This window comes from Bufo gargarizans, chromosome 4 (genome assembly GCF_014858855.1).
Source record: "Bufo gargarizans isolate SCDJY-AF-19 chromosome 4, ASM1485885v1, whole genome shotgun sequence".
Lineage (NCBI taxonomy): Eukaryota > Metazoa > Chordata > Amphibia > Anura > Bufonidae > Bufo > Bufo gargarizans.
Genome location: NC_058083.1, coordinates 515,767,344 through 515,792,315, shown reverse-complemented (window position 1 = coordinate 515,792,315; position 24,972 = coordinate 515,767,344). Strand labels below are relative to the sequence as shown.

Here is a 24,972-nt window from a genome sequence, read left to right as displayed (position 1 = left end):
AGAGCCATTGAAGTGAATGGGTCTGCATCCGTGATGCGGAATGCACACTGAAAGGTGCCTGTGTATTGCGGGTCCGCAATACGGCAATGGGCAGAAAACATTCGTGTAAATGAGCCCTTAGGCTGGTTTTACCCACCACTCCTTGCGGTTGATTTTTCCATTCTGGTTGTGGATTGTGTGGTGTCTGGATCTCTGCTGTGTTCCTGCCTATCCATTTAAGTGTTCTTCCTTATTTTGTATTGTGTTGATTTCCCTGTCTTTTGGTATCACACCTGAGGTAGACTCCTGTTTCTTCAGCTGAGAAGAAACAGGTCATCTGTCGCCCTGTTTTTATCTTTAGGGTCTTCTAGGGTGAATTAGGCTTTTAGGTTCCTGCGGATGAACAGTCCTACCATTGAGGTCTGTTCATTCTGTTAGCAGTCTAGGCTTGATTTAGGACTTCTTTAGGTGGTGATTTTCCTGTTTTCAGCACACAATGTGCTGTCCGCATCCGCATATCCGGAGCGCAGCCCCGATCTTCCGATCTGCCGCTCCGGAAAAAAATAGAACATGGCTGGGTTGTTATGAAAACCTGGAGTAAAACTGTGTTTAAGGGCCTGCCAGCTTCTATTGGCTGATAAGGGATATGTGACCGTGTGTATTGCAGTTGGGATATGAAGAGAAAGATTTGCAGGCTTATATTGTCTAATGCAGGTAATTTTTTTGTAATATCTCACGAACGGTACGTCCTAGAGAGCTGAGACTTGGTCTAAAACCTTCCTGGACACCTGATGTACCTGTGTGCCAAATTTGGTAAAGATCGGTCCAGTCGTTTGGTCGTGCATAAAAAACAGACAGACAAACGTCCAGACAGACAAACTTTTATATATATGAGATACACACACACACACACACACACATACACTGTATAAGCATGCAATGTGTATGAATAATGCTCAACATGTGTACAGTATATTCATGTAATTTGTGTATGTCCACAGTGCCCGCCGCTTTAACAGTGATCTCCACAGTGCCTGCCCCTCTAACTGTGACCATCATAGCGACCTGCCCCTTTAATATTGACCTCTACAGCAGCTTCCCCTTTAAGGCTAGGGCTATGTGACGACAAGTGTCACGCGACATTTTGTCGTACCAATGTCGCAGTGTGTCTATCTAGTATGTACTTACAGGTGTGTAATTTAATGATGGACCTTTATATGTGAGTGAATCTATCTTATATAGGCTGGGATCATATAATGATTGCGATATATGTTTAGTTTGTGCATTGGGAAAACTGCCAACATAAAAGGTAAATGTGTCCAGAGGCTTTTGGTCTCCATCTGGCTTCTATACATCAGTATTCCATACAACTACAGTTGCAAGACAAAGTATGTGATCCCTTTGGAATGATATGGATTTCTGTACAAATTGGTCATAAAATGTGATCTGATCTTCATCTAAGTCACAACAATAGACACTAACAGTCTGCTTAAACTAATAACACACACAGAATTAAATGTTACCATGTTTTTATTGAACACACCATGTAAACATTCACAGTGCAGGTGGAAAAAGTATGTGAACCCCTAGACTAATGACATCTCCAAGAGCTAATTGGAGTGAGGTGTCAGCCAACTGGAGTCCAATCAATGAGATGAGATTGGAGGTGTTGGTTACAGTTGCCCTGCCCTATAAAAAACGCACATCAGTTTTGGGTTTGCTTTTCACAAGAAGCATTGCCTGATGTGAATAATGCCTTGCACAAAAGAGCTCTCAGAAGACCTATGATTAAGAATTGTTGACTTGCATAAAGCTGGAAAGGGTTATAAAAGTATCTCCAAAAGCCTTGCTGTTCATCAGTCCATGGTAAGACAAATTGTCTATAAATGGAGAAAGTTCAGCACTGCTGCTACTCTCCCTAGGAGTGGCCGTCCTGTAAAGATGACTGCAAGAGCACAGCGCAACTGCTCAATGAGGTGAAGAAGAATCCTAGAGTGTCAGCTAAAGACTTACAAAAGTCTTTGGCATATGCTAACATCCCTGTTAGCGAATCTACGATACCTAAAACACTAAACAAGAATGGATTTCATTGGAGGATACCACAGAGGAAGCCACTGCTGTCCAAAAAAAAACATTGCTGTATGTTTACAGTTTGCACAAGAGCACCTGGATGTTCCACAGCAGTATTGGCAAAATATTCTGTGGACAGATGAAACCAAAGTTGAGTTGTTTGGAAGAAACACACAACACTGTGTGTGGAGAAAAAGAGGCACAGCAGACCAACATCAAAACCTCATCCCAACTGTGAAGTATGGTGGTGGGGGCATCATGGTTTAGGGCTGCTTTGCTGCGTCAGGGCCTGGGAGGATTGCTATCATCGAAGGAAAAATGAATTCCCAAGTTTATCAAGACATTTTGCAGGAGAACTTAAGGCCATCTGTCCACCAGCTGAAGCTCAACAGAAGATGGGTGTTGCAACAGGACAACGACCCAAAGCATAGAAGTAAATTAACAACAGAATGGCTTAAACAGAAGAAAATACGCCTTCTGGAGTGGCCCAGTCAGAGTCCTGACCTCAACCCGATTGAGATGCTGTGGCATGACCTCAATAAAGCGATTCACACCAGACATCCCAAGAATATTGCTGAACTAAAAAAGTTCTGTAAAGAGGAATGGTCAAGAATTACTTCTGACCATTGTGCATGTCTGATCTGCAACTACAGGAAACGTTTGGTTGAAGTTATTGCTGCCAAAGGAGGTTCAACCAGTGTTTAAATCCAAGGGTTCACATACTTTTTCTACCTGCACTGTGAATGTTTACATGGTGTGTTCAATAAAAACATAGTAACATTTAATTCTTTGTGTGTTATTAGTTTAAGCAGACTGTGATTGTCTATTGTTGTGACTTGGATGAAGATCAGATCACATTTTATGACCAATTTGTGCAGAAATCCATATCGTTCCAAAGGGTTCACATACTTTTTCTTGCAACTGTATATCCAATAAAAAATTAATTTAAAAAAAGTTAAATGTCACTGTATGGTATCTGTCATACACATCAATTCAATGTATACATTCTGGGTGTATATGTTAGAGCCCATAAATGTGATATGAACAGACCATTATATGTACAGTACATGCTGGTATTATTTATATGTATGTGGTATATGAGCAATATTATATTTACTACATCTGTGAGATACAGTGGGATGCGAAAGTTTGGGCAACCTTGTTAATCGTCATGTATAAATCGTTGGTTGTTACGATAAAAATTGTGAGTTAAATATATCATATAGGAGACACACACAGTTATATTTGAGAAGTGAAATGAAGTTTATTGGATTTACAGTAAGTGTGCTATAATTGTTTAAACAAAATTGGGCAGGTGCATAAATTTGGGCACTGTTGTCATTTTATTGATTCCAAAACCTTTAGAACTAATTATTGGAACTCAAATTGGCTTGGTAAGCTCAGTGACCCCTGACCTACATACACAGGTGAATACAATTATGAGAAAGAGTATTTAAGGGGGTCAATTGTAAGTTTCCCTCCTCTTTTAATTTTCTCTGAAGAGTAGCAACATGGCGGTCCAAAAACAACTCTCAAATGACCTGAAGACAAAGATTGTTCACCATCATGGTTTAGGGGAAGGATACAGAGCTGTCTCAGAGATTTCAGCTGTCTGTTTCCACAGTTAGGAACATATTGAGGAAATGGAAAGACCACAGGCTCAGTTCAAGTTTAGGCTCGAAGTGGCAGACCAAGAAAAATCTCAGATAGATAGAAGCGACGAATGGTGAGAACAGTCAGAGTCAACCCACAGACCAGCACCAAAGACCTACAACATCATCTTGCTGCAGATGGAGTCACTGTGCATCGTTCAACCATTCGGCACACTTTACACAAGGAGATGCTGTATGTGAGAGTGATGCAGAGGAAGCCTTTTCTCCGCCCACAGCACAAAAAGTGCCGCTTGAGGTGGGCTAAAGCACATTTGGACAAGCCAGCTTCATTTTGGAATAAGGTGCTGTGGACTGATTAAACTAAAATTGAGTTATTTGGCCATAACAAGGGGCGTTATGCATGGAGGAAAAAGAACACAGCATTCTAAGAAAAACACCTGCTACCTACAGTAAAATATGGTGGTGGTTCCATCATGCTGTGGGGCTGTGTGGCCAGTGCAGGGACTGGGAATCTTGTCAAAGTTGAGGGACGCATGGATTGCACTCAGTATCAGCAGATTCTGGAGACCAATGTCCAGGAATCGGCGACAAAGCCGAAGCTGCGTCGGGGCTGGATCTTTCAACAAGACAACGACCCTAAACACTGCTCAAAATCCACTTAGGCATTTATGCAGAGGAACAAGTACAACGTTCTGGAATGGCCATCTCAGTCCCCAGACCTGAATATAATTGAAAATCTGTGGTGTGACTTAAAGAGAGCTGTCCATGCTCGGACGCCATCAAACCTGAATGAACTAAAGATGTTTTGTAAAGAGGAATAGGTCCAAAATACCTTCAACCAGAATCCAGACTCTCATTGGAACCTACAGGAAGCGTTTAGAGGCTGTAATTTCTGCAAAAGGAGGATCTACTAAATATTGATTTAATTTCTTTTTTGTGGTGCCCAAATTTATGCACCTGCCTAATTTTGTTTAAACAATTATAGCACACTTTCTGTAAATCCAATAAACTTCATTTCTTTTCTCCAATATCACTGTGTGTGTCTCATATATGATATATTTAACTGACATTTTTTATCGTAACAACCAATGATTTATACAGGAAAATCATGACGATTAACAAGGTTGCCCAAACTTTCGCATCCCACTGTAGATAGAAGATGGGCTTTAAGCTTAAGTGCAGTTAGCGGTCAGTGTGTAAGACAGACACCAGCTTATAGCACTGACTCACAGATCCCTTGTGAACCTATGAAGATGCTGGCTTCAGCACAAGAAAATCCAAGTGACCAGCCTGGTGACGTAACCTCATCATCTAGTGTCAGTCCAGGGATGGCACTGCCGCAGCCAGACACTTCCTCTGCCAGTCAGGGGAATGTCAGCTCCGGTAAGCAGGGGACCAGGAGAGGAGGGCAGGTCAGACAGGTGCTGGTAGTGGGAGACTCAATTATTAGGGGAACAGATGGGGAAATCTGTCACAAAGACCGTGATTGCCGAACAGTGTGCTGTCTTCCTGGCGCTAGAGTTCGACACATCGCGGATCGGGTTGACAGATTACTGGGAGGGGCTGGAGAAGATCCAGCGGTCATGGTCCATATCGGAACCAATGACAAAGTTAGGGGTAGGTGGAGAGTCCTTAAAAATGATTTCAGGGATTTAGGTCAAAAGCTTAGGGCAAGGACCTCAAAGGTAGTATTTTCCGAAATACTATCTGTACCACGGGCCACACAAGAAAGGCAGTGGGAGATTAGGGAGATTAACAAGTGGCTCAAGAACTCGTGTAGGAAGGAGGGGTTTGGGTTCCTGGAGAACTGGGCCGACTTCTCTATCGGCTACAGGCTTGATATGGCTCTATCGTAGGGACGGGCTGCACCTCAATGGGGAAGGGGCAGCTGTGTTGTGAAAGAAGATGGCTAGAAGGTTGGAGGAGTGTTTAAACTAGGGACTGGGGGGAGGGTAATTATGTTATAGGATGGGAAGATAGTGCAGATAGAGACCGGGGGCAAGGTAGTGAGACTGGGGGAGGAATGGAAGGAGGGACTAGAACAGTTCAGAAGGAAAGGTGTAGGGTAACAAATATACATAAACCTCTCAAATGTATGTATACTAATGCCAGAAGCCTGACTAATAAAACTGGTGAACTGGAATTAGTGATGTGTGAGGAGGACTATGACATAGTGGGAATAACTGAGACATGGCTGGATGATAGTTATGACTGGGCAGTTAATGTACAGGGTTACAGTCTGTTTAGAAAGGATCGTCAAAACCGAAGAGGAAGAGGGGTCTGCCTTTATGTAAAGTCCGGTCTAAAGCCCACACTCCGTGAAGATATAAGTGAGGGACATGAACATGTGGAGTCACTGTGGGTAAAGATATATGGCGCTAAAAACAATAATAAATTACTAACAGGAGTTTACTATAAACCACCTAATATACCAGAGTCCACAGAAAATCTACTGCTAAATGAGATTGACAAGGCGGCAAATCATAATGAGGTGGTTATTATGGGGGACTTCAACTACCCAGATATAGACTGGGAAACTGAAACTTGTATATCTCATAAAGGAAACAGGTTCTTGGCAGTAACCAAAGACAATTGCCTCTCCCAACTGGTTCAGGACCCGACTAGAGGGACGGCCATACTGGACTTAGTATTAACCAATAGGCCTGACAGAACCACAGACGTGCAGGTTGGGGGACACCTGGGAAATAGTGACCACAAAGTAATAACCTTCCAATTATCATTCAAGAGAGCGTTTCTACAGGGAGGAACAAAAATACCAGACTTCAAAAAAGCTAAATTTAGCCAACTAAGAGAGGCCATAGGCCTAACTAAATGGGATAAAGTCCTCACAAATAAAAATACAGCCACAAAATGGGATATCTTTAAAATCATCCTAAAATCTCATTGTGAGAGGTACATACCGTATGGGAATAAAAGGTTAAGGAACAAAAAGAAACCAATGTGGATAAACAGAACTGTAAAGAAAAGCAATAAATGACAAAAAGAAAGCATATAAAACACTAAAACAGGAAGGTAGCACGGAAGCACTGAAAAACTATAAGGAAAAAAAATAGAACATGTAAAAAACAAATAAAAGCGGCCAAACTAGAGACCGAGAGATTAATTGCCAAAGAGAGTAAAACTAACCCTAAAATGTTCTTCAATTATATAAATGTTAAAAAGTATAAATCTGAAGGTGTTGGCCCGTTAAAGAGTAATGAGGGGGAAGTCGCAGAGAGCGACGAGGAGAAAGCAAAGCTGTTAAATATTTTTGTCTCCAATGTATTCACTGAGGAAAATAAACTGTCAGATGACATGCAGAATGCAAAAATAAATTCCCCATTAAAAGTGTCCTGTCTGACCCAGGAAGAAGTACAACAGCGACTTAAAAAGATTAAAATAGACAAATCGCCAGGACCGGATGGCATACACCCCCGTATCCTAAGGGAATTAAGTAATGTCATAGCCACACCCTTATTTCTGATATTTGCAGATTCTATATTGACAGGGAATGTCCCACAGGATTGGCGCATGGCAAATGTGGTGCCAATATTCAAAAAGGGTCCAAAAACAGAGCCTGGAAACTATAGGCCAGTAAGTTTAACATCTGTTGTGGGTAAACTGTTTGAAGGTTTTCTGAGAGATGCTATGTTAGAGCATCTTAACGGAAATAAGCAAATAACGCCATATCAGCATGGCTTCGTGAGGGATCGGTCATGTCAAACAAATTTAATCAGTTTCTATGAGGAGGTAAGTTCTAGACTTGACAGCGGCAAATCAATGGATGTCGTGTATCTGGACTTCTCAAGCATTTGACACTGTACCACATAAAAAGGTTAGTATATAAAATGAGAATGCTCGGACTGGGAGAAAACGTCTGTAAGTGGGTAAGTAACTGGCTCAGTGATAGAAAACAGAGGGTGGTTATTAATGGTACACACTCAGATTGGGTCACTGTCACTAGTGGAGTACCTCAGGGGTCAGTATTGGGCCCTATTCTCTTCAATATATTTATTAATGATCTTGTAGAAGGCTTTCATAGTAAAATATAAATTTTCGCAGATGACACTAAACTGTGTAAAGTAATTAACACGGAAGAGGACAGTATACTACTACAGAGCCATCTGGATAGATTGGAGGCTTGGGCAGATAAGTGGCAGATGAGGTTTAACACTGACAAATGTAAAGTTATGCACATGGGAAGGAATAATGCAAGTCACCCGTACTTATTAAATGGTAAAACACTCGGTAACACTGACATGGAAAAGGATCTAGGAATTTTAATAAACGGCAAACTAAGCTGCAAAAACCAGTGTCAGGCAGCTGCTGCCAAGGCCAATAAGATAATGGGTTGCATCAAAAGGGGCATAGATGCCCGTGATGAGAACATAGTTTTACCACTTTACAAATCGCTAGTCAGACCACACATGGAGTACTGTGTACAGTTCTGGGCTCCTGTAAACAAGGCAGACATAGCAGAGCTGGAGAGGGTCCAGAGGAGGGCAACTAAAGTAATAACTGGAATGGGGCAACTACAGTACCCTGAAAGATTATCAAAATTAGGGTTATTCACTTTAGAAAAAAGACGACTGAGAGGAGATCTAATTAATATGTATAAATATATCAGGGGACAGTACAGAGATCTATCCCATCATCTATTCATTCCCAGGACTGTGACTGTGACGAGGGGACATCCTCTGCGTCTGGAGGAAAGAAGGTTTGTACACAAACATAGAAGAGGATTCTTTACGGTAAGAGCAGTGAGACTATGGAACTCTCTGCCTGAGGAGGTGGTGATGGTGAGTACAATAAAGGAATTCAAGAGGGGCCTGGATGTATTTCTGGAGTGTAATAATATTACAGGATATAGCTACTAGAGAGAGGATCGTTGATCCAGGGATTTTTATGATTGCCTGATTGGAGTCGGGAAGGAATTTTTATTCCCCTAAAGTGAGGAAAATTGGCTTCTACCTCACAGGGTTTTTTTGCCTTCCTCTGGATCAACTTGTAGGATGACAGGCCGAACTGGATGGACAAATGTCTTTTTTCGGCCTTATGTACTATGTTACTATAGTGGTCCAAGCTACTGGTCTACTGTCAGATTGTTATCTGTTTTTCCATAGTCAGTTGATATTAGAATTTTACTCCATGACTTGTAATTGTATGGATTTTCTTTATATAGAACTGTTATAAAATATATATAATTTTAAGGTTCTATTATTTAAAAATTATAAAACTCAGATTTATTCTTGGCAGATGACTGTACCAGGAGTTCAGAGAAACATGTGATGTCAGATTTTAGAACAGATGATTGTGGTGTCACAGAAGATACACATGAAGAGCATGCCATTATCTTAGATGTATCCTCAGCCTTTCACAGCAAAGATCTATCATCTGATCCTTTGGATGGATTTCAATCTTCTGATTCATCACAGACTGTTAAGCAAAATAAAAGCCACAGAAGAAGTGTTCATCATCGAAGAAGTCATACAGGGGAGAATGCTCTTTCATGCTCAGAATGTGGGAAATGTTGTGAATCTAACTCAGATCTTATTAGACATCAGAGAACTCACATAGGGGAGAAGCCATTTTCATGTTCAGAATGTGGGAAATCTTTTCAGCGGAAATCATATCTTCTTAACCATCAGAGAATTCACACAGGGGAGAAGCCATTTTCTTGTTTAGAATGTGGGAAATCTTTTCAGCGGAAATCATATCTTCTTAACCATCAGAGAATTCACACAGGGGCGAAGCCATTTTCTTGTTTAGAATGTGGGAAATGTTTTACTGATAAATCAAATCAAGTTGCACATCAGAGAATTCACACAGGGGTGAAGCCATTTTCTTGTTTAGAATGTGGGAAATGTTTTACTGATAAATCAAGTCTAGTTGCACATCAGAGAATTCACACAGGGGGCAAAGCCATTTTCTTGTTTAGAATGTGGGAAATGTTTTACTGATAAATCATGTCTTGTTAAACATGAGAGAAGTCACACAGGGGAGAAGCCATTTATTTGTTTAGAATGTGGGAAATGTTTTGCTGATAAATCAAATCTAGTTGCACATCAGAGAATTCACATAGGGGAGAAGCCATTTTCTTGTTTACAATGTGGGAAATCTTTCATACAGAAATCAAATCTTGTTAAACATCAGAGAATTCACACCGGAAAGAAGCGATTTTAACCGCCTCCGGACCGCCTAACGCAGGATCGCGGTCCGGAGGCGGCTGTCCCAGGCAGAGTCACGCGTCGGTGCGTCATCTCGGCCGGTAAGAGACAGGATCTACAGCCTGCCAGCGAACGATCACCCATGCTGGGTGAGATAAATATCTTGGCAAAAGACAACTTTTCCCATTTTTTTATACAAAGTTGGCATTTGACCAAGATATTTATCTCACCCAGCATGGGTATATGTAAAATGACACCCCAAAACACATTCCCCAATTTCTCCTGAGTACGGCGATACCACATGTGTGACACTTTTTTGCAGCCTAGGTGGGCAAAGGGGCCCACATTCCAAAGAGCAGCTTTCGGATTTCACCGGCCATTTTTTACAGATTTTGATTTCAAACTACTTTGCACGCATTTGGGCCCCTAGAATGCCAGGGCAGTATAACTACCCCACAAGTGACCCCATTTTGGAAAGAAGACACCCCAAGGTATTTCATGATGGGCATAGTGAGTTCATGGAAGTTTTTATTTTTTGTCACAAGTTAGTGGAATATGAGACTTTGTAAGGAAATTAAAAAAAATTAAAAAAATTCATCATTTTCCGCTAACTTGTGACAAAAAATAAAAAGTTCTATGAACTCACTATGCCCATCAGCGAATTCCTTAGGGTGTCTACTTTCCGAAATGGGGTCATTTGTGGGGGGTTTCTACTGTCTGGGCATTGTAGAACCTCAGGAAACATGACAGGTGCTCAGAAAGTCAGAGCTGCTTCAAAAAGCGGAAATTCACATTTTTGTACCATAGTTTGTAAACGCTGTAACTTTTACCCAAACCATTTTTTTTTTTTTACCCAAACATTTTTTTTTATAAAAGACATGTAAAACAATAAATTTAGGGAAAAATTTATATATAGATGTAATTTTTTTTGAAAAAGTTTACAACTGAAAGTGAAAAATAAAATTTTTTTGCAAAAATTTCTAACAGCCATTAAGAACGGTAATACGCTAGTTTTTTGGGGTACACATGACCTCCTAATTAACCATTTTAAATCCTTTTTGGAGAAAGATGGGGAAAAACATCAATACTGTTTTTACACTATAAAATTTGCAGAGTTTATTTTTTGGTACAAATGACATAATTACTTTATTATTTGATTATAGTGATACCAAATACATAGTTTTTTTTAAAGTTATACTACTGTTGCACAATAATAACCTTATTCTTTTTAAAGTAGAAACTTTTTTTTTTCTTTTTCTTTTTCTTTCCATTGTCCTGTATGAAGGCTTGATTTTTGCGGGATGACTTAGTAGTAGTAGGTAGTTTTCATTGGTTTCCTTTTGGGGTACACATTGACTTAAATGGGCCTGCAATCCGTAAGATATGTCAAAAGATAGGACATGTCCTATTTTTTGCGGAGCAGCGTCACGGATTGGTAGCCCACGGAAACACTCAAAAGCTCGTCCAAGGACTTTGGAGTCTGTGCCTCCACACCGTAAAAGATTGGACATGTCTATCTTTTGATGTAATTTTCGGATCTCAGACCCATTCATGTCAATGGGTCTGAACCGCCCAACGGACTTCACACGGCCAGTACCCATATTTTGCGGACCGCTATTTGCAGTTTGCAACAGGGGCACGGCAACCATACGTTTGCGTGAATGAGCCCTAACATCAGGACCTGAGCTCTAGAGTCCACTAAATGTAATGCACGCACTCTCAGGTCCTGAGTAATTTTAAGTAAAGTACTGCATGAAACAAAGTAAATGACCCTGCACTGTAATCAGGCGATCCGTCACATGATTCTCTTAGACTTTATATAACTGTGTCAAACATGTTACCATTTGTTAATAAATATCTGCATTTTGGGCCTGTCTCTTTATTCTTTTAGATGATAAGATATGGCCCCAGAACATATGGAGTTAAGGAATAGTTGGTGGTCACTGTGTGTGCAAATGGTGAGGGGAGACTTCCACCATGAATCCCAGACTTTGTGGAATTTTTTAGGACACTTCGAGGGTCATTTATCGAAGAATTTTTTTTATATCCGGTCGTTGATAGCCGTTACACTGTCGAAGGATGTGCCTAATTTATCACAAAACATACAATTCATCATAACTTAGGCGTATACTCTGGCAGTGTGTGTCTGAAGTGAAATTCTACTCCACTCCCTGAGTGGAGTAAATTTTAGACAACTTTTACACCCCAAATGAGTTAAATGTGCCAGGGCCAATTTGCCAGCCCCACCAGTGGCGACAAGAGTGAAAAAATGTCTAAGTGATAAAGTATTGTCACACGGGCTTGGGCCTTGCGACCTTCTATACTTCAAAATCTGGCATGTAAGTAAATGACGCCATTTCTTATATTACACCACCGAACCAAGCAAGGGAGTCTATTTCCATCCATCTCATCACTATACTTTGCTTTGCTAAGAAAAATGTTTTACAATTCACAGTTTGATTCCCATGCACCACTCAAAATGCTCCATGTTTAACTTGGAAAGGTCTTCCACCAAAGCGTGCAATACTCTCAAGAGCAATCAGTGTAAGGCAGAGGAGCCTATCATTAGAACTTCCCAGGCAGATCTGCATAGGGAAACGTACCTGCGCACCAGCTGCCTTGCTCGGGTCCCCACTGTCAATATCCACTTTGACCCCACTGCTGCCCTTGAATCGTGGCAATTGGGTACATAATGCAAGATGAGCAGATTAACACTGTGTCTAGCAATTTGCTGCAAAGCGGCTATTTGTAGCAAGGCAGCTAAGGCCAGGGAGTAAAAGAGTCGGGACCAAGTACTGGGGAGCAGGTAAGTGTGCTCCCCTTTGCAGGTCTGCTTAGAAGAGGGGGCTGCCAAAAACAAAAAAGATGCACAACCTTTTTAAAACCATCAACATTTCAGCCACAAAAGGCTGTTTTGGTTGTGCCATGAGGATGAACAAGGAAAGCAACTCAAACACCAGTTTTGTCAAAAATGTATTTTCTTTTACTTAAACATGGTCATGAACGCAACCACTGATGCTGGTTACACACAATTTACATACTACTCTGAAAGGGCCATACGGTGGGCATAACTACTGTGAAGGGGCCACAAGTAGGCCTGAGCAAACCCGAACTGTAAAGTTCGGGTTCGTACCGAACTTTAGGATTTTTGGACCCAGGACCTGAACCTAAACTTTTCAGTAAAAGTTCGGGTTCGGTGTTCGGCGAGTCAATGGCGCTTTTTGAAAGGCTGCAGAGCAGCCAATCAACAAGCGTTTAACTCGTGTGCCCTTAGAAGCCTACTAATGGCATGGCTGTGATTGGCCAGTGCAGTATGTGACCCAGCCTCTATATAAGCTGGAGTCACGTAGCTCTGCATGTCACTCTGCTCTTATTAGTGTAGGGATAGGATGCTACTGCTGTGAGGGAGAGAATAGGAAAGAATCAATTATCTGAAGTGCTTGTTAACTCAGCGATCTACAGCGATTTTGTTTTGTGGGTGCAGTGCACAATTTTTTTACCCTGCTCTGAGCCCAGTGACACAGAAAAATAACTTTTATCCGTCTATTAGGTGGGCGTCGGCGGCCGTTTTATGCAAGTTCAGTGCACCAGCAAAGCATATTTGCATTTCTGACCGTGAAATACAAGCTTGAAATACTGCAATTATATTCTGGGTTTAAAAAAAACACACATTTTTTGCAATAGTCTACATCTGGGGCCTTAGCTGCATTTGTCACAGTGAAATACAAGCTTGAAATACTGCAATTATATTCTGGGTTTAAAAAAACACCCTTTTTTTTGCAATACCCTACATCTGGTGCCTTTGCTGCATTTGTCACAGTGAAATACAAGCGTTAGTGCTGTTATATTCTTGTTTTAAAAAAAATACCCATTTTGGGCAAGATAATAAATTTGCGGCCTTTGCTGCATTTGTGACAGTCAAATACAAACTTTAAATACTGCTGTTATATTCTGGGTTTAAAAAAACAATTATTTGCAAGACCTTACATCTGTCACAGTCAAATACAACCAGTCAACACTGCAGTTTCATTGTTGGTTGACAAATTAACATTTTTTTGTGACCGTGAAGTAATTGTATAAAATTCACCTGTCACACTATTGTGTGACCTCAAGAAATATTTCCTCTTTATGACACCGGCACTGCCCTACTCTCAGTTAACTTAATTGTTGACTGGTGGTGGTTACACCGTCGCCTGACAAAAACAATCTGTTAGTTTGGTGGGTGAACGCAAAGAATGAGGAGAGCGTCAAATAAGGGACATGGCCCCGGTCGTGGTGCTGCTGGTGGAGCTCCTGTTGCAGGGAGAGGACGTGGTCGATCTGTGCCAGCTACACGCACAAGTGAAACACCTTCCTCAGGTGCGAGTAGGCGACAGAATCTTCAGCATTATTTGGTAGGGCCGAATGCGGCTCTACTAATGGTGAGGCCAAAACAAGTACAGGCGATAGTAGATTGGGTGGTTAACAGTGCCTCCAGTTCCTTCACATTGTCTCCCACCCAGTCTCCTGCTGAAAGATGACAGTTGGCACCTGCAGCCCATGTCCATCAGTCCTTCACCTCACCCCCTTGCAAATCAGCCAAGCAGTCTGAGCCCCAAGTCATGGAGCAGTCTCTTGTGCTTTTTGATAACTCTGCTAGCAGGGTTTCCCAAGGCCAGCCACATAGCCCTGCCCCAGAAGTGGAAGAGAGTGGAGTGCACCGATGCCCAACCACTTATGTTTCAGGACGATGAGGTCCTCGACCCCACATGGAATCAGGGTCATGCGAGTGACCTGTGTAGTTCGGAGGAAGAGACGGTGGTCGCACAGAGCCACCAACACAGCAAAAGAGGGAGCAGGGTGCAAAAGCGAAGCGGCCATTCCCTAGACAGTACGCCTGCTACTGCCCACCACAGCAAGGGACCAAGCACACCAAAGCCAGCTCCAAGGAGTTCCCTGGTGTGGCAGTTCTTCAGACAATGTGCTGATGACAAGACACGAGTGGTTTGCACGCTGTGCAATCAGAGGCCGAGGCGAGGCATAAACATTCTCAACCTGAGCACAACCTGCATGACCAGGCATCTAAGTGCTAAGCATGAGCTGCAGTGGAGTAGACACCTCAAAAACAAAGAAATGTCTCTGGCTCCTCCTGCTGCCGTCTCGGCCTCTTCATCCACCTCTGGAGTGACAGTGGCACCTGCTACCCCCCAAACAGAGGATGTGGCAGCAACGCCACCACCTGGGTCACCAAGCATCTCCACAATGTCCCATGGAAGCGTTCAACTCTCTATCTCCCAAACACTGGAGTGAAAAAGGAAGTACCCCCCTACCCACCCGCGATCCCTAGCCCTGAATGCCAGCATTTCAAAATTACTGGCCTTTAAAATGCTGTCATTCCGTCTGGTGGAGACAGAGAGTTTTAAAAGCCTTATGGCGGTGGCTGTCCCACAGTACGTCGTGCCCAGCAGCCACTACTTTTCCAGACGAGCCACCCCTTTCCTGCACAACTAAGTGGGGGACTCAATCAGGTGTGCACTGCGCAACGCCATCTGTGGCAAGGTCCACCTAACTACGGATACGTGGACCAGTAAGCACGGTCAGGGACGTTATATCTCCCTAACAGCACACTGGGTAAATGCAGTGGTGGTTGGGCCTGAGGCGGATAGCAGTTTGGCGCATGTCCTTCCACCACCGAGGATTGCAGGGCGCTTCTCTTTGCCTCCTGTCGCTTCCTCATCCTCCACTGCCTCCTCATCCAGTCAGCATAACACCTTCACCACCAACTTCAGCACAGCCAGGGGTAAACGACAGCAGGCAGTTTTAAAACTTATCTGTTTGGGGGACAAACACCACACTGTGCAGGAGCTGTGGATGGGCATGGAACAACAGACCGATGAGTGGTTGGTGCCAGTGAGCCTCAAGCCCGGCCTGGTGGTGTGCGATAATGGGCGAAATCTAGTAGCAGCTCTGGGCCTAGCCGGTTTGATGCACATCCCTTGCCTGGCGCATGTGCTGAATTTGGTGGTGCATAAATTCCTTAAAAATTCCCCCTATATGTCAGAGCTGCTGCAGAAAGTGCGGGCTGTCTGTGCACGCTTTCGGCGTTCTCACCCTGCCTGTGAGCGATGCAGCGTAACTTCGGCCTTCCCGCTCACCGCCTCATATGCGACGTGCCCACAAGGTGGAACTCCACTTTCCACATGCTGGCTAGACTGTGCGAGCAGCAGCAGGCGATAGTGGAGTTTCAGCTGAAGCATGCACGGGTGAGTCGCTCTGCGGAACAGCACCACTTCACCACCAATGAGGCCTCCATGCGAGACCTGTGTGCCTTGTTGCGCTGTTTTGAGTAGTCCACCAACATGGCCAGTGCCAATGACGCCGTTCTCAGCGTTGCTATCCCACTTCTATGACTCGTTGCAAAAACGCTTCGGGCGATGATGGAAGAGGATGTGGCACAGGAGGAGGAAGAGGGATCATTTCCAAGGGTTTCAGGCTAGTCATTCACAAGTGGCTCCGAGGGTGGGTTCCTGCACCCACAAACGCCAGGTAGACAATTGTCTAGCAAGGGCACAGTTCTGGAGGATGGCGAGGTGGAGGAGGAGTAACTGTGTTCATAGCAGGGTGGCACCCAAACCAGCTCATGGCCATCACTAGTGCGTGGCTGGGCGAATACAGAGGACACAGACGATATACCTCCCACAGAGGACAGCTTGTCGTTTCCTCTGGGCAACCTGGCACACATGAGCGATTACATGCTGCAGTGTCTCCACAACAACCGCCGAGTTGCCCACATTCTAACTTGTGCTGATTACTGGGTGGCCACGCTGCTGGATCCCTGTTACAAGGACAACGTACCGTCCTTAATTCCGTCACTGGAGCGTGATCGTAAAGTGTGCGAGTACAAGCGCACGCTGGTAGACGCGATGCTGGTGGCATTCCCATCTGACAGCGGGGGCACTGTGGAAGCACAAGGCAAAGGAGGAGGAAGAGGTTGCCAACGCAGCTGGGGCACTACCAGCACCTCAGAAGGCAGGGTTAGCATGGCCGAAATGTGGAAAAGCTTTGTCAGCACGCCACAACAACCAGCACCACCAGCTGATATGGAATGTCTTAGCAGGAGGCAGCATTTCAGCAAATTATCTGAACGTGTGTTTAGCACGGCAGGGGGCGTTATCACAGACAAGCGCAGCCGCCTGTCCACAGCCAATGTGGACAAGCTCACGTTCATTAAAATGAACCAGGCATGGATCCCACAGGACTTGTCCGTACCTTGTGCAGAATAGACATGTATACCGGCCTTACCCAGCCATTGTTATACTACAGCACAATTGATCATTGTTGTATTTTTGATATTTCCCACTCTTTTGGGGTGTACCCTAATTTAAACAAAAATAAATAAAAAAATAAAAAAACAGTGTTGGCTACCTCGTCCTCCTCCACCGCCGCTTCCACCTACACCGCTACGTCCACCGCCTCCTCAACCTCCTACTCCATATGGACCTCCAACTCATAGATCAAGATTATTTATTTTTTATTTTTACGTATTTTATTTTAAGTCATTTTACTAATTTGTCTGATACATTGTTGGGGTACATATCCCAAATTTTGGGCTGTGATATACCCCTGGACAGGTTAATAAATTTCACTAATTTGTCTGTTACATTGTCGGGTGAAATTCACCCATTTTTGGCTGTGATATACCCCTGCTCTACCTAGTGGACAGGTTAATAAATTTCACTAATTTCTTTGTTACATAGTTGGGTGACATTCACCAATTTTTGGCTGTGATATATCCCTGCTCTACCTAGTGGATAAGCAAGTACATTTCACTAATTCGTCTGTTACATTCTTGGGTAACATTTTACGATTTTTGCCGTGAATAAACCCCTGCTCTGCATCGGTGACAGGGACCTAAATTTCAAAAAATCGTCTGTTACATTGTCAGGTGACATTTTACCAATTTTGCCGTATACAAACCCCTGCTCTGCATAGGTGACAGGGACCTCATTTTTGTAAAATTAGCTGTTCAATTGGTTGGTGACATGAACACAGTTTTGCCGTGAATAAACCCCTGCTCTACATAGTTGACAGGGCCCGAATTTTTAAAAAATCATCTGTTCCATTGGTGGGTGACATTAACCCATTTTTGCCGATGAAAAACCTGTGCTCTGCATAAGTGACAGGGACTTAAATTTCTAAAATTTGTCTTTAATTGGCCCTTTCATTTGATCCTTCCGCTTTAATAACTTGTCCCACATTTCAGCTTGATCACATTGATCTCCCTTGGATGTGGTATCCCTTTCTCACGCTCCCTCTCCGGCGTGGTACCCTGATTCACCGCTAACCGTGATCAACATGGTAGGCGCAGAAAAGAACATCAAAAATGGATAGAGCTGATATCCAATTGGATCGTGGACATCATGGGGACGGTGGAGCAGTATGTGTGCACGCGCCTACACGTACTGACTGATGGGTCTGCCTCCTACAACTTCTAGGTCTCCAAATTGGCACATTTCCTGAGCATGCCCTTTACCCCTTGGAGGTGCTGGCCTGCCCTGCAGCCAGTGTATTGTCTGAACATTTGTTTAGCGTGGCTGGAGGGGGTTATCACAGGTCATATTTCCCAATGTTTTGGGGTGTACCCTAATTTAAACAAAAGAAAAAAAATAATTAAACCAAAAAAACAGTGTTGGCTACCTCCTCCACTGCCGCTTCCACCTACACCGCCACATCCACCGCCTCCTCCACCTCCTACTCTATATGGACCACGTCCTCCTAGATCAAGATTATTATTATTTTTTTATGTATTTTATGTTATTTTAAGTCATTTCCCTATCCACATTTGTTTGCAGAGCACATGTCATGCTCTTAACCACATTTTTCTGCCATTTGCAGCCCTCTAGCCCTTTCCATGACTTTTTTAAAGTAATTTTAGTGCTCAAAAGTTTGGGTCATCATTGACTTCAATGCGGTTCGGGGTCAAGTTCTGGTCCCTAACTTGAACTTTTTTGTGAAGTTCGTCCGAACCTGTCGAACCTGAACATCCAGGTGTCCGCTCAACTCTAGTTATTAATAAATATATATTTTTGTTTACAACTGGGTTCTTTTTTCTTTAATTCAGCGCAGAATAAAGAGCTCTACTTAGCTCTTGTTTTGTTTATGAAAATAAGTTGGAATCTCCTTGATAATAGATCCTGACTTGTTTACATCAATAAAAGACTGTTTTTCAGAAGCAGTATAAATATTTAGAGGCACTGCTGAGATCTGCTTGTAATTGAAACAAAAATTTGTTGTGCAAAATATATATTTTATTATTTATTAATTGGATTGAGTTTAGTGCCAATTGAAATGTCTGAGGGTAATAGTGAGGCTAGGCAAGACATGCAGGCTGCTGTAGTAGTTAAGACTGATATGCATGGTAGAGAAACTCAAGAATTAGTAAAATATCATGTGATGTCGTTTCTTCAAGATAGATTGGATATTAAGAGCAGATAATGAATTGGGCAGTTGATCTGGAAAAGAAAGCTGCAGAATATGCAGATGTTTGGTCTGATGAATCGAGTTTTGCTGATTATCTTTGTCACATTACTCAAGCTAAACATAAAAAAGATAAGGATTTATTAATACTTCAATCTTGGCCTGAATTTGTGTATTTGATTTGTGAATTGGCCAACCAATTAGAAAAGGCAAAACATAAAAATGGTCAACAGGCTGATAAAATTTATAAATTACACAAAGAGATAGATGAGATAATAATTAAGGCGCCACGGTTTCTTGTGAATTAGCACAATAGTCTATTAAATGATCAGAGTATTATGACAGAGATAACCAGAATAGAGAAATGAGCAAGGATTTTGAAAGGAAATTAATTTAAAGAGGACCTTTCACCTAAAAAAATTTTTAACCAGTTCTCTGAAGTCTCGCGAGAACTGGAGCGTCTTCTCCCTGGCTAAGAGCGGAGCGCGCTGATTGGATGCGCTCCGTGCCAGGGAGAAGATGGAAGGCACGCCGGGGAGAACTTTTAAAGCCAGCCCATTTGAGGCTGGCTCATTAGCATAAACGGCGGGAAGTATTCCGGGGGGCATAGCGGACAAACGGGGGCACAGAATGAAAAAAGAATTAACGATCAAGAAATCATGGGGGCATGTAAGTAACGCTATGGTCTTAGTTAAAAAATTTTTTAGGTGAAAGGTCCTCTTTAAGCCTCTAGTGAAGTATCAGAATGGAAAAAGTTAAAATCTGATCTAGAAAAAGAATGCGAAATATTATATAATGACAATAAAAGATTGCGAAAAGAGATAGAAAGCCGGGATCCAGACCATCTGCAATTCAGACAGCCAAAATCTGCCAATAGATTAAAGGTAAAACCTTCCAGGGGAAAATCAGATGTAGGAAGTGATAATGGTAGCCTCTCTGAAGAAGAACAGATCTTATATCAAGAAACGTTCTCTTTCTAAATTAAAACCCATCTTTCCTCCTAAGCCCTCCAAATGTTTGTCCCATAAGAGTGATATGAAGGTCTATCAGCCTACGGTGGATATGACCAAAGTCATAACATTTTTAAAAGAGACTGTGGGGTTCTTTACCAAAAAAGGATTGCCTTCTATAATTAGTCATATAGAAACTTATGAAGAGGCGATTAAAACATTACACTTAGAACATGGCAAACAGAAAATGTTATTTATTTCATGGGTATTTGAACCAAAACACAGGTATTTCTTAAATTCCCTCTGTGATATGGGCATAGATACCTGGTCTGAGGTTGTGTCAGAGTTAAAGACAGAGTTTGGTCCTTATACATCAGCTACTGTTTCAAGGAGATACATGTTCACTCTGAAATGCAGGCCGAATCAGAGTCCCATGGAATTTTGGTTAGTTCTTAAAAATGCCTATAGCCTAGCTGAGAAAGATCCTACCGTATTCTTTTGCCCCATAAGACGCACTTTTTCCCCCCTGCGTCTTATGGTACGAATACTAATGAGCGCTTCCATTATGGAAGCGCTCATTAGTACCGGAGGACCAGGAAGTGGTGAAGGCTTTGTACTCACCGCTTCTTGGTCCTTGGCCGTCGGCTGTGCAGCGCTGCGCACAGCATGAGGGAGCTCTGCAACCTCACGCTGTCACACCGGTTCACAGAGCACAGCCGACGGAGGATGAAGACAGAGCGCAGGCAGTGAGCAGCGTCCAGGAGCAGGAGAGGTAAATTATTTATTTCTTTGTGATCTGAGGCTGGGGTCTGCTGAAACATGGCTGGGGGTTGATCAAACATGGCTAGGGGCAAAGAAATATGGCTGGGGGTTATGAGATATAGCAGGGGGCTGATTTTAGGCATGGGGTCTCATCTGAAATCTGAATGGGGGTCTTCTTTATATTGGGCTCTGATCTGAGGTCTGATTGGGGTCTTATTAACATTGGAGTCTGATCTGAGGTGTGATTGAGAGTCTTATTAACTTTGGGGGTCTGATTGGGGCTGTAAGCTGAAGTCTGATTAAAATTGGGGGTCTGATTGGTTTTCTGACCTCAGGTGTAATGAAAATTTTTTTTTCTTATTTTCCTTCTCTAAAACCTAGGTACGGTCATTTTGAAAGCCATGAATTTATCCATTTGTTTTATGACGCTTTGCCCAATAAAATCAAATTTATTCTGGCCAGGGATTACCATCCCAGAAAAACTGGGTTGCTTACAGAGAGCACAACCCTTTATGCCGCATTATAAAATAGCGAGAAGTCTCAAGATAGGAGATTTAAAAAACCGAATGAAGAAATTGCTGAGACTCACATAAAAAGAGATCAGGGACAGTTTGAGGCTCGTAACAAATTAGATAATTGTGGGCGACCACTTGAATCAAACAGAAGAATATGAAATAGTGGTCAGAATTAAAACTTAACATTTAATACGAAAATTTTAGAAAATAAGTCCCATGATAATTGAATACAAAACATAAACAAAAAGAAGCAACGTGGCGGTTTGCCACACAGGTAATAGTGGTGCACAATTCTAGTCACAAAAATAAAGAAAAAGTGCTCGGCGGCACAATAAAATAACCAGGTGGTCCTACCGCTCAGATGAGACGCTCCTTGAAACAACGATTGTCTAGCAGGCGTTAATAGATGAGCACACCGTTGCTAGCGGCAGTTGTTTAGACACAGGGTAGTATGTAGTGCTGGCTGGCCCTAGTGATACCCTAGAGCCCTACAATGGCCTACGTGACCGGATAACGGAAAACCGCAACCAGTCACCTACAGGAACCTCACCCTGGAATTTGTGCGCCCTAGAAAACCCTCGCCTACCTGGTCCCTACACGCATGTTTCGCTAGAGGAGATGAGGGAAAAAAGCTCATCAGGGGAAACAGCTTGGGCTGTGCATGTGCAAGGCGCACTGACAATGATGTCAGATGTGCGCTCAGCACAGAAGCAAAGTATGACCACGATCCTGATATGGATCAAAGTGGGCAGACTAGCTATAGGGGAAGAGGGGAAATCAGATATATGACCCCTCTCCTGATAACAGACTCTGGCGCATGGGCTGATGTAGCCTAGGTAGCGCAGAGAAACGCTACCTTTTAAAAGGAGAGCCAGCCCCAGATTGAGGCTTGGCTAAGACACTCCTACTTCCCTCAGAGTGTGCGGTGCACGCCTGCGCATGCGCAGAGCGGCGAATCGCATAGAGAGAGGGAGGTCAGTGAGCGGACGCAAGTGGTAGAGATGACATCACCGGGTCCTATCTCGCTGATACACGCGAGACGACGCAACGGTTGCCAGGCAAACGGGACGCTGTTTCCAGGCACCGTCGGACAGCGCAGCTCCAGATATGTGGCTGTGCTCAATATATATATGGTATTTAATGGCAACACAAGACGAAAATAGTAGAATCTTGAATATGTTGGCGGTATATGGACACATATGATGAGGGAAAGAGAGGATAGTATCAGAAAGGAGGGGCAAGGGGGGGCGAGGAAAGAAAAAGGCATTAAAGGGGACAGCAAGAGAAAAATATTGAATTGAAAAGTAAATGCAGGTTGGCTAAATGAAACAGCTATAGTTGAGCTGTTCATTAAGGCCCGTGGGTGAGACTGTTCCTAGTGTGTAAATCCAGCGGGATTCTCTCTGGAGTAACACACGGTCCCAATCTCCACCACGGGTTGAACGCACAACTTTTTTGATTCCCATTGCCTTCAGGCAGTTGGGGTTCCCCTGATGGTAGTTGTGGACGTGCCTCGACACTGCTGTGTCCCTATTGTTGGCAATGTCGCCAAGATGTTCACCTGCGCAGCTCTCGTCTGGTTTTTCCCACATACTCTAAACCGCAGACGCAGGTGATCTTGTAAATAACGCCCTGCGTCTTGCAATTGATAAAATCCTTAATGGGAAATGTTTTTTTCAGGTTGGAGCTAAAAAAAGTTTTACCTGTTTGAATAAGACCACAGGCTACACAACCACTACACCTAAAACAGCCCATGGGCCTACGGTCAAGCCAGGTGCCCTGGCTCGGTACCGGTGTGAAGTGGCTGTGCACGAGGAGGTCCTTCAGATTGCTACCCCTTCTGAAAGTTATCTGGGGGTAGTCATGTATGACTCCCTTGATATCCGGATCCATCATTAAGATGGGCCAGTGCTTACTGAGGATCCCTCGTATTCTGTCGGCACACCCATCAAAGGTAGCTAGCAATCGGATCTTCTGGTCCCCAGGTGATTTCACCCTAGGAACCAGGAGGTCCGAGCGGGCTGTGTCGGCCGCCCTGTGGTACGCCTGCCTGAGTACATTGTCAGGGTACCCCCTATTGAGGAACCTAGTCCTTTTCCTGAACTCTGGTCCCTCGGAGCAGTTACGCCTAAGGCGTAAGTATTGGCCACACGGAATACCCCTCTTAAGGGGGGTAGGGTGGCTACTGCTCCAATGGAGGACCGAATTAGTAGATGTGGGCTTTCTGAAGATAGTTGTTGAGAGTTCATCAATACCTTTTTTAGATATGGAGATATGAAGGAAAGGGAGGCTCACTGCATCAGATTCATGAGAGAATTTCAGACCTATGTAATTACAGCTCAATTTGTTGACAAAGTCAGAGAAAGATGATTTGGAATCATTCCAGATGATAAAAATGTTGTCGATGTAACGGGCACACAAGCCTATGGGCCCGGTACTCGACGACAACTCCTCAGAGAACACACTAGTTGCCTCCCACCAGCCCAGGAGCAAATTTGCGTAGGCCGGCGCACAGGAACAGCCCATCGCCGTGCCCCTGAGCTGGTGGTAGAGCTTCGTGCCAAAATAGAAGAAGTTGTGTGTCAGTAGATACTCAAGGAGTCTCAGTACAAAGGCATTGTGCTGAGAGAATTGACAACCCCTCATGCTCAAAAAATGACCCACTGCCTTGAGGCCGGCTGGATGAGGAATGGACGAGTATAGCGCCTCTACATCAATACTGCCCAAAATAGCCTGTGGTTCAATGCTTACGCCATCAGGTCTTTTGAGTAGGTCCATAGTGTCCCTGACATAAGATGGCAGGGACACTACGAAGGGCATGAGGACTTTGTCAATGTATATACCCAGATTTTGGCTAATACAGCCAACACCTGAAACGATAGGCCTACCTTTAAGGGGAGTTGTCCCCTTATGGACCTTTGGTAGGCAATAACCGGGTGTTTAGGATACAAAAAGTCCAGTTCTTCCGCGGAAATTAACTTTTTGGTCTTAGAGTCCTGTAAGATATCCCTGAGTTCTACTAGGTATGAGTCTGTTGGGTTATGTGACAGAACTTTATAGCTTTTCTTATCCTGAAGGATCTGTTCACACATAACCCTATAGTCGGCCGTATCCAGGATCACCGTGTTGCCCCCTTTGTCCGAGGGCTTCACGGTGATCGAGGAGTCATTTTTTAATGAAGTAATGGCTTCCCATTCTTCCCTTGTGCAGTTATTACAGGGGGGAAGAGATGTTATTTGTTTAAGGTCTGCTGACACAAGTTGGAGAAAAATATCCAGGCATGATACATCACTCGAAGGGGGTATCTTGGTGCTTTTATTCCTTAGGGACGTAAATGGACCCAGACCAGTTAAGCCTCCATCAGATTCCTCCAAACTGTGCAGCAACCTAACATCAGAAAGAATACTCAAGGGTATCCCCAGTTCTTGACACTGTCGCTCATCCTTATGTATAAAGAATT

The 24,972-nt window shown here is 43.4% G+C and overlaps 1 pseudogene; it reads left to right on the top strand.

Moving 5' to 3' along the window:
- The window catches only part of LOC122933679, a 34,523-nt pseudogene extending 24,744 nt beyond the window's left edge, over nucleotides 1–9,779 (top strand).
- The last annotated feature ends 15,193 nt before the right edge of the window (nucleotides 9,780–24,972 follow it).